Source organism: Sorex araneus, chromosome X (genome assembly GCF_027595985.1).
Source record: "Sorex araneus isolate mSorAra2 chromosome X, mSorAra2.pri, whole genome shotgun sequence".
In the NCBI taxonomy this organism is placed as follows: Eukaryota; Metazoa; Chordata; class Mammalia; order Eulipotyphla; family Soricidae; genus Sorex; species Sorex araneus.
This window is the reverse complement of record NC_073313.1, coordinates 129301106-129322122: the sequence shown is the minus strand read 5'-3', so window position 1 is coordinate 129322122 and position 21017 is coordinate 129301106. Positions and strand designations below refer to the sequence as shown.

At 36.8% G+C, this 21017-nt stretch overlaps 1 pseudogene; it reads left to right on the top strand.

Annotated features, from left to right (window-relative positions):
* The first annotated feature begins 2655 nt into the window (after positions 1-2655).
* LOC129399778 (platelet-activating factor acetylhydrolase IB subunit beta-like) lies at positions 2656-4996 on the top strand (annotated as a pseudogene).
* Positions 4997-21017: the final 16021 nt, after the last annotated feature.

The window sequence follows — 21017 nt, the reverse complement described above, 5'->3', positions numbered from 1 at the left end:
GCATAATACATAACATTAATACAAGGAAAATCAAAACCATATAATCATATCAATTGATGCAGAGAAAGAATTTGACAAGATCCAGCACCCGTTCATGATGAAGACTCAACAAAATGTGAATTGAAGGAACTTTCCTCAATATAGTCAAAGCCATCCACCACAATCCCAGAACAAAAGCATTATTCTCAATGGGGGAAACAAAGTCTTCTCTCTAAAATCAGGCACAAGACAAGGTTTCCCACTCCCACCATTTCTATTTTTAATAGTACTGGAAATACTTGCCATAGAGTTAGGGAAGGAAAAGATACCAAGTGTATCCATCATCATTATCATCATCATCATCATCATCATCATCATCATCATCATCCGGTTGATCATCGAATTTCTCAAGTGGTCTCAGTAATGTCTCCATTCGTCCTAGCCCTGAGACTTTAGAAGCCTCTCTTTACTCGTCCTTCTTAAGGATGCTGCATTGGAGGCTCTTTCAGGGTCAGGGGAATGAGACACAGCATTGTTACTGATTTTGGCATATGAATACAGCATGGGGAGTTTGCAAGGCTCTCCCATGTGGGCAGGAAAGTCTCGGTAGCTTGCCAGGTCCTTCCAGAGGGAGAACTAGGCTATAAGATGTCTCCTTCCGGGAGCTTGATTTTAAGTCTCTGGATGTGGGCCGTTGGTGGGATTACATGGCGCCGGGGGTAGTCCCTGGGTGTGATCTCCTAGCTACTGGAAGATGGAAAATGTGGGCGGAAGAGGCCCAGTCCTGATCCGAGCAGGCTTGGAGGTCTCAGCCCCGGGTCTCACACACCTGGGTTCCTCTGCCAGTAGCTTCATGTGTGAAGCTCGTCCGAATGTATGGAGAGGGGCCTTGAGTATGGCCGTGGCTAGACTCTGGAGGTCTTCGGCCGCAGGAGCTCTGCTCGGGGTGGGGAGGGAAGCTGGAGCCCATCCCCTCCGAAGGGTCCCGGGGAAGACAGCCAGACACGCGGGCAAGAGACTCTGCGGGAAGTGAGCTATGCAAGGGTATCCATATAGGAAAGAAATCAAGATCTCACTATTCACTGGTGACATGAAACTTTACTCTGAGAACCCTAAACTCTCTACCAAAAAGCTACTATAAACAATATATTTGTGTAGTAGATTGGCAAGTTAAAAAATCAATATCCATATTCTATGGCTTTCCTAAATGCAAATAATAAATGAGAATAAAGTGTTTGTTGAAATAAAAAAAACAATTTTTCCTCAGAATCAACTTAACTAAGGAGGTAAAGGACCTTTACAAGGAAAACTACAAAACACTACTTCAAGAAATAGAGGAAGTTATGAGGAAATAGAGACAAACCCCTCGCACATGGATTGGGTGAATTAACATTGTCAAAACAGCAATATTTCCCAAAGCATTATATGGATTCAATGTGGTCCCTCTAAGGATACCCATGGCATTTTTCAAAGAAATTGATCAAACGCTCCTAGAATTCATATGGGACAATAAACACCCTGACAATAGCTAAAACAACTCTTGGGGAAAAGAAAATGGGAGATATAACCTTCCCCAACTTCAAGTGCACTACACAATGTAATGTAATTTAATGTTTGGTTTCAACTCAAAGTGGCATTAATTAAAACTGCATGGTATTAGAATAAAGTCAGACCTGCAGACCAATAGAATAGAGTTGAATATCCTGACACACACCCACAAATATATAATTTAATCTTTGATAAGGGAGAGAAAAGTATGAAGTGGAGCAAGGAAATTCTCTTTAACAGAGAGCTGGGAAACCTGGACAGTTACTTGTAAATAAATTAATTTTGACCTGTCTAACCCCATGTACAAAAGTAGGTCAAAATGTATCAAATACCTCAGCATAAGACATGAATCCATGAGGAAATGGAAGAAAACATAGGCAGAATCCTCCATGACTTTGAAGCTAAAGGCATCTTCAAAGATGAGACACCACTGACCAAGCAAGTGGAAGCAAAGATTAACAAATGGGACATTAATCTGGGGAGCTTCTGACCCTCAAAAGAAACAGTGACCAAGATATAAGGACATCCCATGGAACAGGGAAAATTATTCACTGAATATAGATCTGATAAAGGGTTAATATCAAAGCTTTGTACGGTATTTTTTATTTTTAAATCTTATTTTTAATCACAGTGAGATACACAGTAACAATGTTGTTAATTATTGGGTTTCAGTCATATATTCCAGCTCCCATCCCTTCACAAGTGTAACCATGTTCCCCCCACCGCCTCCCCCTCTCTCTCTCACACTCTCTCTCTTTCTCCCTCTCTCTCCCTCCTTTTGATGTTGGGCACTATTCTTGCAATACAGACACTGATAGGTTATCATATATTTTCCTTTACCTACTATCAATCCTCAGTTTTTATCCAGTGATCATTTCTGACTATTATTTTTATACCAGTCCCTTCACTATTATAACTGCCATTTGCTCCACACACACTTGTGGCAAGCTTCCAAACATTGTCCAGTTCTCCTGGCCCCTGTTTTTCCTGTCCTTTGATAGTAGTCGCATAACATTTCTATTTTTTACAGCTTTGTATGGTACTTTTAAATCCATAAGTCACAAAGTGATTATATTTCCTCAGAATACCCGTACCTCTGTTTAAAACAAGCTTAACATTGTAGGCATCATGGTGCTCTCCAAGGAACAATGAGACGAATTACATTGAGATTCAGCAATTTTCTTTGTTTAAATGGCTATGAAGGGGCATACTCATTTTTTTATTTATTCTTTTAAATTTTTTTTATTGAATCACCGTGACAAAAGTTAAAAAGCTTTCAGGTTTAAGTCTCAGTCATATAATGATCAAACCTCCATCCCTTCACCAGTGCACATGTTCCACCACCAAGAACCCCAATATAACCCCCTCTCACACCCACCCCCCACCTGAGTGGCTAATGATCTTCACTTTATTCTCTCTATACTTTGAATACGTTCAATATTTCAACAGAGAACTCACTATTATTATTTGGAATTTTCCCCCAACAATCAAAACTGCTGAAAAGGCATCATTTGATAATTTGTATTCCATTGCTGAGAATGAAGATTATATGAGGTTTTGCATTTCTGTTATTTTAGCTCAGTTCACAGTCTAGATACATTTCTATAAGAAACCACGGGGTGCCAAAATGGGTTAGTAGACCTCCCAGATCATAGTCTTTAAGGAGCAGAGGGGCCGTGTCGTGTGTGGCTACTCCGGATCTCATTTGGGTGGAGAGCATGCCGGTAGCACCCCCATCCCATGATCTCTTGTGCGCCATGTCACTGCAAGCTCATACTTCTGGGTTGTGAGTTCTAGAAGATGGCGGACACCACGTGGGTGTTGCTGCTGCCACTGCCGCAATTGCTATCTCCCCTGTAGAAAGAAACGTTGAGAGAGAAAATCCTTCCCCTTCCCCAGGCAAGATGGGATTGTAGCTCAGTTCACAGTTTAGATGCATTTCTATAAGAAGCCGTGGGGTACCAAAATGGGTTAGTAGACCTCCCAGACCATAGTCTTTAAGGAGCAGAGACTCGTCTTTAAAATATAAGCGGAATAAGATGTGAATCAAGAATTATATAAGAAACTCGATGGTCTTTTAGAAAAGCAGTGGGCATCAGTTATTAAATTACAGAAAAAGCTTATAGAATTAGAAGTAAAGTTAAACCAACTAAAAGAAGACGTTGTATCATGCAGATCACTTGAGCAGAAAAGACCCAAGTGAATGGATTCTTCATGGACCAGGAAAATATTCATTGACGGACCACAACAGTCCAGTTTCTCAGGTTATTTTTTAATTTTATTTTTATTTATTTATTTATTTATATTTCAGGTTATTTTTTACCCATGCTTAATGTTATAGTTTCTGGTTCTGACTATGCTACAATTAAATTGAGGGATTATGAAACTGGAGCTTTTGAACGAGTTAATACACAGACTCAGTTCATGATATTTCTTTTTTTTTTTATTTCTGGGTCACACCTGGCAATTCACAGGGGTTACTCCTGGCTCATGCACTCAGGTATTAACTCTTGGCAGTGCTCGGGGGACCATATGGGATGCTGGGAATCGAACCCGGGCCGGCCACATGCAAGGCAAGCGCCCTACCCTCTGTGCTATTGCTCCAGCCCCAGTTCATGATATTTCATTTGATCCCAGTGGCAAGATCTTAGCTTATTGTTCTGCAAATATGACCATTAAGCTATGCAATTTTCAGCATTTTCTATACATCAGAACCAGCCATGGCCTTAATCACTATATATCTTCAGTAGCCATCATGCCCAATGGAGATCATATTGTGTCTGCATCAAGGCACAAAACCTTAAAGCTGTGGGAAATAGAAACTGGCTAATTTGTGAGTACATTCTCAGATCATAATGAATGAGTACATATGGTGTAGCCAAATAACAATGGCACTCTGATACCCATCTATTCCAATGACCAAACAGTACGTGTGTAGGTTGTAGGGGGAAAAATGCAAAGTTGAGCTTCTAGAACATTTTTATGAGTTTCAGGAAAATCAAATTCTTTCATTGCTGAAGCAATAGAATCTGGAGTTAAAAATACTGGAACATTCTTACTATCTGGGTCCAGAGACAAAACAAACCATAAAATGGGGTAATAAGCATTGGCATAAACCTTATGACCACAGGTTATTGTAAGTGGGTATGAGGAGTCCTGTTCCTCTCTGGAGAAAAATTAATTTTTAGTTGTACTGATGACAAGACATTATGTTTATGGAACATCAAGAGCAAAGAATTCATGAAGCTACACAGACACTTTGTTACCTGCTTGGATGTCCTTAAGACTGCCACCCTACCTGGTTACAGACAACATAGATCAAACTGTCTGGGTATAGGAATGCCATACCCATACAGCATCTCAATTGGCTTCTCCTCCCTTTTATCCTCTGAATGAACGCTCATCACACCACAGTTACCCAATGAAACTCCACAGAATAAACGTTGTCCTTTCATGTAAATTATTCTAAATGTAAACTGATTTGTTTGGCTTTAAAGGATTTTATTTTATTCTTTTTTTTTTTGCTTTTTGGGTCACACCCAGCAATGCACAGGGGTTAGTCCTGGCTTTTCACTCAGGAATTACTCCTGGTGGTGCTTGGGGGACCATATGGGATGCCGGGGATCAAACCCAGGTCGGCCGCGTGCAAGGCAAACGCCCTACCCGCTGTGCTATCGCTCCAGCCCCTATTCTATTTATTTTTATTGAATCACTGTGAGATACATAGTTACAAAGCTTGTCATGGTCAGGTTTCATAGACTGAACTTTTAAGATGTGTTCATGCATAGTGAATATCAAACTATATACCGTGAATTTGCCTATGTCATCTGGAAGTATAATAGAATTAAAAAAATAAAAACCGGGGCTGGAGCAATAGTACAGCGGGTAGGGCATTTGCCTTGCACATGGCTGACCTGGGTTTGATTCCCAGCATCCCATTTGGTTCCCTGAGCACCGCCAGGAGTGATTCCTGAGTTCAGAGCCAGAAGTAACCCCTGTGCATCGCCGGGTATAACCCTAAAACCAAAAAATATAAAATAAAAAATGAATAAATAAATAAATAAATATACATAACTTCCTCAAACTCATGCTGACTTTGGTCATACCAGATCTAATAAGGAAGAAGTTGAATAAATTGAATTAGGGCACTAAATTAAGTAGTTAGCAGTGTCATTTTATGTTGGATTATTAATTCCTGTTTTGCTTTTTTCTATCTGTTGGTGCCCAACTTGCCATCTTCATTTAGGAGAAACTGATGGCTATTAGGTTGGTTTAAAATTTTTCATTTTGGTTTTTGAGTCATACTCAGAGGTATAGAGGAAAAGATAACTACTGGCAGGGTTTAGGGGACCATATGGTGAACCAGGTCAGTCATGTGCAAGTCAAGAATCCTATTCACTGTATTATTGCTCCAGTCCCATAATAGTGCTCTTACTGAAATGTGAGTCTATTTAACATCACGTAAGTGTGCTAAGTAGAATGTCTTTAAGGGTAAATTATCTGATATTAATTTGAACTATGTTTACTTTGTAAGTTTAAAAAAAGAGTTTAAAGGTGCATACATAAAAGAAGCACAGCGTTTTCACTTTTCATTCATAGATGAATGTTTATATGTATATAGGTCAATCTATAAATGGATAAATCTGTAAGTGTAATCACACACAACTAAACTGCATGTCCTTGGGTCTTGGATATTGGAATAGGTGCTATAATTAGAATAAATATTGCTTTGGAATATCATTTTATTAAACAATTTATTATATTTTCTTTTAACATAGTTTTGAGAATAGGTTTTTAATAGTGTGCAAATTTATGGTATAGATCTATAAGTGTAATGCACACAACTGCCACTTAAGTCACCATGATCATCAACCCCAACCCCCATCCCTATGTCAGTCCGGGTCTAACTTTCTTTCTCTACCATCCCCCCATTTTTGTTGATTGAAAATTATACTGTTGCGGAGGTTGTCTCCATGGCTTGGAGGCTGGCCTCTCATTCTGGGCAACTCAGAGAAGGGAACACCAAGTAAAATGTGGTCGGAGGTCATGTGGGGGAAGGGTGATGTGGGCCGAATATAGACTAGAGACTGAACACAATGGCCACTCAACACCTTTATTGCAAACCACAACACCTAATCAGAGAGAGAGAACAAAAGGGAATACCCTGCCATAGTGGCAGTGTGAGGTGGGGGGAGATGGGACTGGGGAGGGTGGGAGGGATGTTGGGTTTACTGGTGGTGGAGAATGGGCACTGGTGAAGGGATGGGTTATCTCACTTTGTATGGGGGAAACATGACCACAAAAATGTATAAATCTGTAACTCTACCCTCACGTTGATTCACTAATTAAAAATAAACTATTAAAAAAAAGAAAATTATACTGTTGCTTCCCTGAGCCCCATCTACTTGTTACATGCCCTCCAACTATGTTTCTGAGTTATATCTAGTCATCCAAGTAGTTATCCCAACCGATCTGAGACCTGATAGTCTCAGGATTCCAGTATCCATACTTTGTCAGTTTATATAGTCCATGTCCTATATTATATACTATATATGAGTGAAATTACCATATATTTGTGTTTCTGGCTTTTTTGATCAATGTGATGCCTTTTAGTTCTGTACAAGTTATTGGAAACTGCAGAACTTTGGTTTTTCTTGTATCTGTGTAGTATTCATTTTGTATTCATACAAAAACTTGCTTTTGGACATTTGGGTTGCTTCCATACCCTGGATATTTTACTGAGTACTGAAATGAACTTAGGTTCGCATATATCTTTTCAAAATGATATTTTTGTGTTTTGGGACAAAACACTTAAAAGTAGAATAGCTGGATCAAATGGGATCACAAGCTGTGATATAATTTTTTTTAGAAATTTCCATATTATGTTACATAGATGCTAAACCAGATGACATTTCAACAGCAGTGAATGGGGGGTTCTTTTTCACTATACCCCCATCAAGAACTTTTCAGTTTTTTTGCTATATGCCATTTTCACTGGTGTGAGATGGTGCCTCATTTTTGTTTTTATTTGTTTCCTTAGTTGAAGTAACAATTAGCACTTTTTATATGCTTATTGACCTTCATTTGTCTTCTTGTTGGAAGTGTCAATTTATTACATCTATTTGAATAGCGGGTTATGCTTCATAATTTTTGGTTACTAAGTTTGTGAATGCTTTATAGATTTTGGATGTTAGTCTCTTTTCTGAAGAATATTCCCCCAGTAAGTTGGGTGACTTTAAATTTAACCCAACCTTCCTTTGGCATGTAGAAAAATTTCAACTTCAATAGTTCAACTTACATTTCATTGTTGTTGTTGTTATCTTTGCCAATGAGATCTGGTTGTTGAAGACTCCTTTGGTGTACAGATTCTGGAGAGTTTTATATATATATATATATATATATTTTAATTTAATAGGGCAGGAACAATAGCACAGCATGTAGGACGTTTGCCTTGCATACGGCAGACCTGGGTTCAATTCCTCTGTCCCTCTTGGAGAGCCCAGAAAGCTAAGGAAAGTATCTCGTCCGCAAGGCAGAGCCTGGCAAGTTACCCATGGCATATTCTATATGCCAAAAACAGTAAAAAAACAAGTCTCACGATGGAGACGCTACTGGTGCCTGCTCGAGCAAATCGATGAAAAATGGGATGAGAGTGACAGTGACAGTGCTATTAAATTTATTAGAACAGAAAGCCCTTTACATAATTTTGTCTTCACTTACTATATTTTATTTACACTTATATTTGTATAAGTCTAAGAAACTTCTTGACTCAAAGATTGCAGTACACTTATTTCAAAACAGCATATTTCTTATCACAATGATTGACATGTGGGTAAATAATTTTAGCTGAATAATTTTTAATGTTCATACACTTTTTATAATAAATAAAAAAATTATGATGAATAAAATATAATAATATTAACACTCATTCTGTCCTTTATACAAAATGCAGAAATAACATTATAATTAAGTGTAAATATTTTGAATGCTTTGTAACTGAATCTTAGAATACTGTGTTGCTATCTTGTATTAGCTCAAAAGCATCATGAAAAAATTCACTTCACTATTAGCTCAATAATGGGAAGATTTATTGCCAAAGAAACGTTCTGTAATGTCTATTTATATTTTGATTGTCATAAACCATGGTGGAGACTGTATTACTTGCATCACTTGACAGGCATAAGGTTTAAGTACATTATTAATATTCTATAGTGTCAGAACAGGCCTTCTTAAAAAAGAATTACTCAATTTAAAATGTTAATAGTGTCAAAAGTAATTTAAAACTATAAACACCATGGTTTACAAAGTTTCTCATAATACAATCAATTTGGGCATTCAATATACCAACACCAATCCACCACCAGAGTGACCTTCCTTCTATAACTTTCCCCAGTTTCCCACCCCACCTCCAAGTCTGCCCCCTCAGCACACACAAAATAATTTCTTTCATATTGCTTTATTCCAATGAAATCGCAGATGGAAATATCAAAAAAAGTTCAGTAAAAAATATGAAAATTATTAGATCTCACAGTAATGCATAAAAGTAATTGAGGATTTACTGAGCTGTTTCTATTTGTGCCTTCTGTGTTACTGTTTTTTTATTTATTTCACTTTGTGAGATTCTATGTGAACTTTCCCATTTAATTTGCTGTGCTCCTCTGGGCTGTAAGGATTGTGGAATTTGGAGGTGTCACAAGGCTGCCTGTACAGCCATGCATTCCAGGAGCTGTAGAACAGTGAAAATTCTTTGATTTGGCATCAACTGAGATTAGTTCTGAAGCTATGGAACTGAACTGTTTATAAGCCAGGATGCAGGGTGTGATGTGGATGCTGGGGCTTTCAGCAGTAGAGAGGAGAGGCATGAGGGGAGACTGCCTACACTCCAAGAAGGCCACAGAGTTTAAAGCCCCAAGACTTGTGTACCTGGGAGTTTCATTGACTAGACATCTTTTCAAGATACATAATTTTAAGATTTTGTTTCTAAGCTCCATAGCCAACTAGTTTGCTACTCATTGCAAAATGATGCTGGCATGCAGGACTAAATGTCTTTATATTAAAGTAGATAGAAGTATAAGATAAAGAACACATCAAGAACTTTTCTTTCTAAGTGCTTCACTAATTCAATGATATCTCAAAGATATTGTGTACTTTCTTGGTCTCTGTATTTATTGTGATTTTTGTTTCTGTTCAACAGTGCTCGATAAACTACTCTTTACTTCCAAAATAAAATTTACCTCCCAAAATATAAGAACACAAGGTGAAAGAGATTTAAGAAATTAAGGTGCATGCCTTACATGGAGCGATAGCACATGAGAAGGGCATTTGTCTTGCACGTGGCCTACCCGGGTTCGTTTTCTCTATATGTTTTGGAGAGCCTGGCAAGCTACGGAGAGTATCCTGCCAGCACGGCAGAGCCGGGCAAGCTACACATATCATCACATGAGGCTGACACCAAGGACAGTAGATACAAGGGCCAGGAGGATTGCCCCATAGCTGGAAGCCTGCTTCATGAGCAGAGGGGAGAAGGCAGATGGACTAGAGAAGGGATCACTAAGGAAATGATGACTGGAGGAACCAGTTGGGATGGGAGATGCATGCCGAAATAGATAATGGAACAAACATGATGACCTCTCAGTGTCTGTGCTGCAAGTCATAATGCCCAAAAGGAGAGAAAGAGAGAGAGAGAGAGAGAGAGAGAGAGAGAGAGAGAGAGAGAGTATGAGGAATATTGTCTGCCATGGAGGCAGGGGGAGGGTGGGAAAGGGGAGGTATACCCGGGATATTGGTGGTGGGGAATGTGCACTGGTGGAGGGATGGGTGTTTGATCATTGTGAGATTGTAACCCAAACATGAAAGCGTGTAACTATCTCATGGTGATTCAATAAAATAAAAAAATTTTAAAAAGAACTATTATATGTCTAAAACTCAACTATACATACTTTGTAAATCAGTACTTAATAAAAAAAAGCTGCCAAACAAAAACTAAAATAAAACAGTGTGGCTTGTATTTTTTAATTTCATTTTAGACAATGGATATTTCTTTTTTAATTTGTTATTTTATTTTATTTTATTCTTTAATTAGTGAATCACCATGAGGGTACAGATGCAGATTCACACATTTTAGAACTTGTTTTTCCCTCATACAATGTTCACAAACACATCCCTCCACCAGTGCCCATTTTCCACCACCAATAAACCCAGTGTCTCTCTCCCCAATCTCATCTTCCCCCCACCCCACCCTGATTCTGTGGCAGGGCATTCCCCCTTAGACAAGGGATATTTGTTTTTTTAATAGTCTTAATATTATTTATTTCATCATGATTTCTGATAGAGGAAATTGTATATTTTTACTGTAGCAATTTATTTTTTTTACATTTTTCATAATTGAGTTTCTTCTTTTTTAAATTTATTTATTTATTAATTACTTTGTCACAGTGAGGGTACAGTTACAGATTCACACATTTTTGTTCTTGTTTTTCCCTAATGCAATGTTTCGGAGCCCATCCTTCCACCAGTGTCCATTCTCTACCACCCATGAACCCAGTATCCCTCCCACCCCCCCAGTCTCATCCTCCCACCCCACCCCACCTCTGTGGTGAGGCATTCCAATTTGATATCTCTCTTTCCTTTTGGGTGTTGTGGCCTGAAATAGGGGTATTGAGTGGTCATCCTGGTCAGTCTCTAGTCTACTTTCAGCACGCATCTCCCTTCCCGTGCAGGATCTCCAGTCACATATTACTTGGTGTTCCCTTCTCTATCTGGGATTACTTTCCCCCAGCCTGTGAGGCCACCTTTCAAGCTATGGAGCCAACATCCTGGTAATATATACTACCATTCTTGGGTATTAGTCTCCTACTCTGTTGTTCTATATTCCACAGATGACTGCGATCTTCTATGTCTGTCCCTCTTTTTCTGGCTCATTTCATTTAGCATGATACTTTCCATGTTGATCCACTTATATGCAAAGTTCATGACTTCATCCTTTCTAACTGCTGCATAGTATTCCATTGTATAGATGTACCAAAGTGTTTTTAACCAGTCGTCTGTTCTCGGGCACTCAGGTTTTTTCCAGATTCTGGCTATTGTAAATAGTGCTGCGATGAATATATAAGTGCAGATGTCATTTTGACTATACTTTTTTGTTTCTCCTGGATATATTGCTAGAAGTGGTATTGCTGGATCAAATGGAAGCTCAATTTCTAATTTTTTGAGAAGTGTCCATATTGTTTTCCAAAGGGGCTGGAATGCATTCCCACCAGCAGTGTAGAAGGGTCTCCTTCTCCCCACATCCTCTCCAACAGAGGTTGCTTTTGTTATTTTTGGATGTGTGCCTTTCTCTGTGGTGTGAGGTGGTATCTCATGGTTGTTTTGATCTGCATTTCCCTGATGATTAGTGATGCAGAGCATTTTTTCATATGCCTTTTGGCCATTCATATCTCTTCCTTGGAAAAGTTTATATTCATTTTTTCGGCCCATTTTCTGATTGGTTTGGATGTTTTCTTCTTGTATAGTTCAACCAGTGCTTTATATACCCTTGATATCAACAGACAAGGGATATTTCTAATATATTTGTTATGTCATATAACAATTATGTTATAATTGTATACATTTATTTGATTTCTTCAAATAAAACAAATACAAATATAGACAATTATATTTCTAGGAATTGAAAAATTATTTGCTGTGTTATGGAAGATTTGCTAAGAAAAGCACTTCATAGTCATACGAAGTTCTAAGATTTTGCAATGCAATATTTATATTCAAAACTTAAAGCAAAATTATGTGACAGTTGGAAAACTGTATTATAGTATCTCTAAGAAAATATAATGATTTTTCATAAGATGCTGATATTCACCACTACTTAAAGACGTGTTAAAATGTTATTAATCTTTTCTCTCATTGGTGAGAAATCAGATGTATTCAGTAGCTTCATTTATAAATATCAAGATATTTATATAAGAAAAACATCTACCATGAAAAATGTACTACTGTATCACTGTCATCCCGTTGTTCGTCAATTCACTCGATCAGGGACCAGTAACATCTCTATTCCTCCCAGCCCTGAGATTTTAGCAACCTCTCCTTACTCGTTATTCCCAATGATTGGAGGCTCTTTCAGGGTCAGGGGAATGAGAACTATCATTACTGTTTTTGGCATATCGAATACGCCACAGGTAGCTTGCCAGGGTCTGCCCGTACTGGCAGGATACTCTTGGTAGCTTGCCGGGCTCTCTGAGAGGTGTATTACTCTCTATGATTTGTTGCCTACTGTCTGAACTACATCAAATATAGTATGGTAATTTTGGAAAATGTGTAGGAAGTGTCTTGCCTGCAGCGTGACGGTGGAGTGGTTGGGTAGTGGAGGTCTGCTGCCAGGGGTTGGGTCCATTGGGGCGGGGAGGATTCTCACCTGCCCCCCTCTGGTGTGCCCCAAATGAAAACAGCCTGGTGCATTGGAGTCCAGTGGCATGGCTATGGGGGCCTCATTTTATACTCTCTTTTGGGGTCTGGGAGGAGCAGACGTTGAGACCTGGAGGGTGAGCAATGAGGAGATTATCTGGTACCAGCAGGGTGTGGCAGGATGTGGCTTATGGGTGTGATCCCTGGGTCACCGGAATGAAAAATGTAAAATATAAAACATTAAATAAGTTGTGAGTTTTGATGTGATTGGAATTAGGATATATTGGCTACATTTAGTAAATTTTCTTCTAAAATGTTTTAATATAAGAATGTAAATATAATTGAATTAAGCTGTGATATTAGAATCACTTTACTTTAATAACTTTGTATGCAGTGTCAGTCATATCTAGTTTTTACAAACTTACATTCATATATCCCAACATATGTACAGGTGCATATTCTAATGTAATTCACTGAAATATATACTATGACAGGTATTTTTAAAATACCAATTTTAACAAATATTATCCATATTTTAATGCAGAAATCAAGTTTATATGAAGAAACAACAAAGATTAATAGGAGGTAAATAAGAGTCATAAATCTTATATTTAATGTTATATTTATTTTTAATACACCTGTCACTGTCACTGTCATCCCATTGCTCATCGATTTGTTCGAGCAGACACCAGTAACATCTCTCATTGAGAGATTTACTGTTACTGGTTTTGGCATATCCAATACACACGTGTAGCTTGCCAGGCTCTGCCGTGCGGGCTCGATACTCTCAGTACCTTGCCTATTAGGAATTTTTATGAAAGCACTTTCTATCAACTCTAGTGAAAAGGGTCATAAATAACTTCTATTGCTAAGAATGAAGAGATATGCTGTCGTGCGGCCGAGACTGCATATTTCTTTATTCTCAGCAATGGATAACTAATTATAAAATGCTTCCTTCTCAGTAGGGCTGTTTTTTGGGGGGAAATTCCAACAACAATAGTGAGTTTTGTGTTGAAATATGGAATGTAATTAAGGTAAAGAGAAAATGAAGTGAAATTTATCAGTTACGCAGGCGGGGGTGGGGTGGTGGGTGTGAGAGGTATACTGGGGTTTTTGGTGGTGGAATATGGGCACTGGTGAAGGGATGGCTGTTTAAGAATTGTATAACTGAGACATAAGCCTGAGAACTTTGTAACTTTCCACATGGTGATTCAAAAAAATAAATAAATGAATAAATAAATAAATAACTTCTAAAATGTATCACATTTGTCATATTAAATGGGATATATTTTATATCATTTAGTTAGTTAATCTTGACCACCTTCACATGCCAATTATCAGCTAAAATAGGCAATATGTGTTTTCTTTTATTTTAGTGTTTTCAGGAAATGATGTCACTTTACTTAATAACAATTGAAATGCTTAATTTTTGTTCCTGGTTAGGTGTCAAAAACATATCTAAATAGCACTTTATTACTATAGCACAGTGAATTCTAACAACAATTTTCAATTGTACAATCATGTTTAAGGAAATATCAATACTGAAGACAAAATTCAACTTCATTTTTGCTATATAAAGAATTCACTTTTAACTTCCCATTGAGTTTAAAAATGCTACTCAATATCCTCTTGTAGTCAAAGTACTCAATTTTGTACCTTGCAATCAAAGTAGTCAATTTTTTACTTGTTAATTCAATAGGCACCATGTTAAGGTTTTAGTTGTCCATTTAGTACTAGAATAACTTTTAAATATTTAAAAAATTTTGTTACGTTAAGACAAAGTTATTTTTATGAATCACAACAAAATTACTTCTCGGTGCTGGAGACATAATACATGGGAAGGGAACTTGCCTTGCACACAACTACCCTTGGTTCCATACAAATATTGTCCCCTGAGCCCCATTCAAGAGTGATCTCTGAGCACTGCTGGGCATGGCCCCCAAGGAAAAGACCATCCCCCCAAAAAATATGAATTTATTTTCTTATAGTAAATGTTTTTTCTAAGTTTAACATTACCCATCATTCCATTTATTTTTTATGTTAAGTTTAGATTTAGGTGACTATAATATTACTTTTATTATGAGAGCTAACTAAAACAATTGATAGTGAAAAATAATGATCACATTTGTGTCTTTTGAACTTAAAATAGCTTCACATTAAGATGCCTACCTCACATGCTGATGAGCCCAGATCAACAACAACAATGTATGGTCCCTTGAGGACTACCCGGAGTAACCTCTGAGCACAAAGCCTGATCATTGTTTGGTTCAGGCCAAGCACACCTCAAAAAATACAATTAAATTGACACATTTTTAATACTTTTGTTTATTATTATGAAAGAAATAAATATATTTGTTAATATGCTTCTCATGAGATGTGAAAAATATGATCTTTTTGAGTAAATGATGCCTTGATTTTTTTCTTTTTTCACTAGAAGAAACAACTAACTTTTATTCTGGGGAAAATACACTGCTATATATTTTGTCAGTTATAGCCTTAATTCTTACAAACTATAATATATAATCAATAAAAAATAAAATGTTTCAAATAAAAATTGCTACCATACTCATCAGTTTACTATCATAGCAGCAATAAAATACATACAAGATATATTTATTTGAAAAATATCAAACATAATCTCAAAAATAAATTTTGACCATTTTGTTGTATTTTTTGTTTGTTTTGAGTTAGATCCAGTGGTGCTCAGGTCTTACACCTAATTCTGTGTTTAGGAATCATCTGGGTCAGGGTCATGCAAAGAAGGTGACTTAATTCCTGTACTATCTCTCTGATCCCAGTAGTAACCATTATTTTTCAAAAGTCTTGAAAGTTTATATTGCCTTTGGTGAAAACGAGGCAACTTTATATAATTCAAAGGTGCCCAATTAAAATGAATCTGAAATTATTACTTTTATATTTTCATATATATGTACATATGTTATAAAGCACTTCCTATTAAAAGTAATAATTTAAGAAAACATGGAAAGATCTCTTAATACTCACACTTTTGTAGACATATTTAATTTACTATGAGAGAATTGTGCATTTTTTAAATAAAATAACTTGGGTTTCTAGAAAATAGCAGAATAGATGAATATAAGAAACACTTTGCAGAAATACACAACTAGAAGTCATATATAAATTACAAAAATCCCTCCCTCCTCACCAATTTATAGTTTTATTTGTCTGAGAGACAAGGATTTGAATGTCTACAGTCTGGTGATTAAACTGCATAAATTGTAGAATTGAGATTTGGTCAGATGATCCAAGAGTATTGATGTTGACATTGATGTATCTGCATTGATGTTGACAGAATTTAATATCTTTGAAGAACAGAGACTATTAAAGTTACATTTCACAAAATTTATAAACTCTAAATAGTAGAGAAACTGTACAACTGGCAGAATAAGAGCTCTGAGACCAAAAGCTCAGTTCTGGTGTTTTAAAGCATACAACTCAAAAAGCCTTTTCAACTGAATCCCCTGTCCCATTCGACTGAGTTGAGTAGTCCAGAGATCTGCCTGAAACTCAGAGAAAGAGAACCAAAGAATAGAATGTAACATTGGATATGTGACATGAGCTGTCTTGGAGGTGGAAAACCAACAGCAGTGAAGTTTCCTCTTTGGACTATTCACTTCCCATGCCCAAGTTGCAAAACTGCTCTGTCTTAGTTTTTAGTCTCCTATTAGATATTATTAAGCTTCCTTATCAGAGTCATGAGACAGAAAAATTCCAACACTAGTGGCATAATATCAGCAACAGGAAAACAAATCAGGTCTGAGCTATGAAACGACAGGTAGTGTCTTATCTTATACAATACATATTTATCTAGAATGGATAGTAGAAGTCAGAGATGGTTATTTGTATACTGAACAATGGATCAATCCAACAAGGTGATGCACAGGATATAGTTATTTGTGTACCAAAGATATGGACAGCCAAGTTTACCCAAAAAGTTATTGTCAGACATCAAGGATATTTTGAATGGAATGCAATAATGGAAAACATATTCAAATGTGAGTCACCAGTAACACAAATTGGTGTCAAAGTATTGAGTGAGGAAACCAATAAAATATATAATAGCTAAATAGAGAAAATTCCACCTCAAAAGAATTTAATAAACATCCTCCATAGGAACACTCTAAAGAATAGACATATGTGCAGAGTTAAAAGTCGTCTTAATTAAAACTATATAAATATAAAATAAAATCAAGAATTGTTTCCATAAAAGTTAATAAATACAGAAATTAATTAACAATAAATTTAAAAACATACCTATATTGAGTCAAAAAATTACACTTTTGAATAACTCTCCCATCAGTGAAGAAATGAAAGTAGTAATAAATAATTAAGTAGAAAAAAAAGAATCTGTAAGATACTATGGGAAATAGAAAATATTTTTAATTGGAAAGTTGTTTGAAATGCTGTCCACCTCAGTCAATAATAAATATCTTAAATAAATGATCTAAACTTAGATATATCTGAAGCACTAGAAGAGAGTAAAAGAGCAAAATATCAGTAGTAATTTTAATCAGTAAATTATTAAAATTAAACAGAAGAAATGAGCAGAAAACAAAAACTGAAAAGATGAGGGGAAATTAAGACAGTTCTTAAAAGAATCATCAAAATTAATACATCTCTTGTTAGGCTCAGCATTCATTAAAGTAATGAAACCCTAATTAAAGTAATTAGAAATTTTTAAAAGGTAAAGTTACATCTGTTACTGTAGAAATGCAAAGGAAAGTTGTACTGTGATCATCTAATGCAAACACATTTTAAAACCATAGAAACAGAAAAATTTGGAACCATGCAACCTTTTAAGACCTAATCAGGAAGAAATAAATATCTTGAATAGAGTAATCACAAATAAGATTATAAAGTAAGCAAAAATATCACTAAGGAAAAAGAGTTTAATGCTAGATAAGCTCATAATTAAATTTTACCAAACTCATAGCCATCTTGCTAAACATTGTCAAAAATTAAGATTCATTGCAGCCCTCAATATATTCTACTAGGGCAGAATAACTATAGTTCCCAAATCAGAGATGCACCGAAAAGGTATACATCATGAGTAGATCGTCTCCAAAGAAAACATCCAAATGTTCCTCAGGTACATAAAATATCCTAACATCATTTATAATTTGGGAAAACGCAAATTAAAGTAACAATGAGGTATCAACTTACACCAATGAAAATATTCTGTATTGGAATCTGAGGGGTAGTGAGAGGGTGAGAGGGAACCTGGGAATACTGGTGGAGGCATCTCATTACCTAAGTTAGAACTGTATTTTAAAGCTATAGTGATCAAAACTGCATGGTACTGTCATAAATATAAACACTCTTATCAATGAGTCAGAATTCAATACAAAATGACAAAAGTCCATATATGGCGACAATTAAGTTTTTACGAGGGAACTGAGAACATAAAATATAGTAAAGATAGATTTTTCAACAAATGATACTGAGAAAACTAGATAACTACATAAAAAAATTAAAGCTGAATTCATATCTTATTCCTCACACAAAAGTCAACTCAAAGTAGATCAAAGACCTTGAGATCTGACCATAAACTATAAAGGAAAATATATGAGGACAATATTAGCAGAAATGTTCAAGATTCAGACCTCAACAATGTCTTCAAATAGCTAATACCACTGGCAAAGGCAACAAAATAAAAATAAACAAATTGGACTACATAAATCTAAACAGCTCCTGTAGGGTCAAAGAAACATGGGCAAAAACTAAAAGACAAGTAACTGAATGGGAAAAAAACATTTGAATTCAACACATCAGATAAAGATTTGATATACAGGATATAGAAATTTCTTACAAAGATTAATGAAAAAATGTCAATAACCCTATCAAAAAATGGTAAGAGGTAATGAACAGATACTTCTAAGAGGAAGACTGGTGTATGGCCAGTAGACACATGCAAAAATTCTCAGTATAACATATCATCAAAGAAACATAAATCAAGACTGCAATGAGATACCACCATCTCACACCAGTGAGAATGGCACTTTTCAAAAATAATAAAACAATCTGCGTTAACCGGGATGTGGTGAAAAAGAAACTCATCCACTACTGGTGTGAATACTGGCTGATATCAACCCCTGTGGAAAATAGTGTGGAAAGTTCTCAGCTAACTTAGAATTGAACTGCAACATGACCCAGCAATTCCACTTTTGGGCATTGCTTTCAGCATACAATACTCTCAAAAGGACCTATGTACACCATTATTAATCGCTGTACTCAGTACAATAGCTAAGATATGGATTCAACCCACTTGCGTAACAACAGATGAACAGATTATAAGGATGTGGTATATAAACACAGTGAAATACTTTGCAGCTGCAAGGATTTATGAAATCATGCAATTTGCTGCAACATGGTTGGAACTGGAAGGCATGATGTTGAATGAAGTAAGCCAGAAGAAGAAGAAAAAAACACAGGATGATCTCACTTATCTATGGTATATAGATAATTGAATGAGGAAATGAACTGTAATAGGAGAGGGATACCTTGATCTCCTTTTTTCTTTTATAAATTGAATCAATGTAAGATACAGTTGCAAAGCTCTTGTGATTATACTGTTTTTAAACACCCATCCCTTGGGCATGAAAAGTTTTATGCTGAGTGAAATGAGTCAGAAAGAGAGAGACAGACATAGAAAGATTGCACTCATCTATGGTATATAGAATAACAGAGTGGGAGACTAACACCCAAGAACTGTAGAAATAAGTACCAGGAGGTTGAATCCATGGCTTCGAGGCTGGCCTCACGTTCCGGGGAAAGGTCAACTCAGAGAAGCGATCACCAACTACATTGTAGTCGAAGGCCATGTGGGGGAAGGGAGTTGCGGGCTGAATGAGGGCTAGAGACTGAGCACAGCGGCCACTCAACACCTTTATTGCAAACCACAACAGCTAATTAGAGAGAGAAAACAGAAGGGAATGCCTTGCCACAGTGGCGGGGTGGGGTGGGGGGGAGATGGGATTGGGGAGGGTGGGAGGGACACTGGGTTTACGGGTGGTGGAGAATGGGCACTGGTGAAGGGATGGGTTCCCAAACTTTGTATGAGGGAAGTATAAGCACAAAAGTGTATAAATCTGTAACTGTACCCTCACGGTGACTCTCTAATTAAAAATAAATAAATTTTAAAAAAATAAAATAAAAAAATAAACACCCATCCCTCCACCAGTGTACATTTCCCATCACCAATATCCCCTTCCTGCCCCCTCCTCCACCCAGCCTCTATAGCAGGCACTTTTTTGGGTCTCTCTCTCTCTCCTTTTGGATATTATGGTTTTCAATACAGATATTGAGAGGCCATCATCTTTGGTCCTTTACCCATTTTCAGCACACATCTCCAATCCAGAGCGATCCCTTCAAACCATCATTGTCATAATGTTTCCTTGTCTATCCCAACTACCCTCCCCCCAAGCACTTGAGGAAGGCTTCCAAGTGTGGACTATTCACCCTGGCCCTTGTTTCCACTGTCCTTGAGTGTTAGTCTCATACTAAGTTTTTTTTTTAATATCCCACAAATGAGTGAGGTCATTCTATGCCTGTTCCTCTCCTCCTCCTTATGTCGCTCCGCATGATACTCTCCATGTCCATCCATTTATAAAATCATCCCCTTCACAACTATGTCTCAGAAAATGAAGTACCTTGGAATCAGCTTAACTAAAGAGATGAAGAACCTGTACCAAGAAAACTACAAAACACTATTTCAGGAAATAAGAGAGAACATGAGGAAATAGAGATGCAACTCCTCTCATAGATCAGAAGTATCAACATTATCAAAATGTCAATACTCTCCAAAGAATTGTACAGATTCAATGTGGTCCCTATAATAATACCCATTATATTTTTCAAAGAAATAGATAAAAACACTCCTGAAATTCAAATGGAACAATAAACCATTGATCACTTTTGACCTCAGTGTTTAGAGGGGAGAAAAACAGAGAATGAAAGAAATCAAGGTGAGATGAAGAGAATGGGAAGTAATAATTAAACAGTCATCAGGGCTTCAGTTACAATGGTGATATGTGTGAGTGGTATAGTTATATATTCAAAATACATCCTAA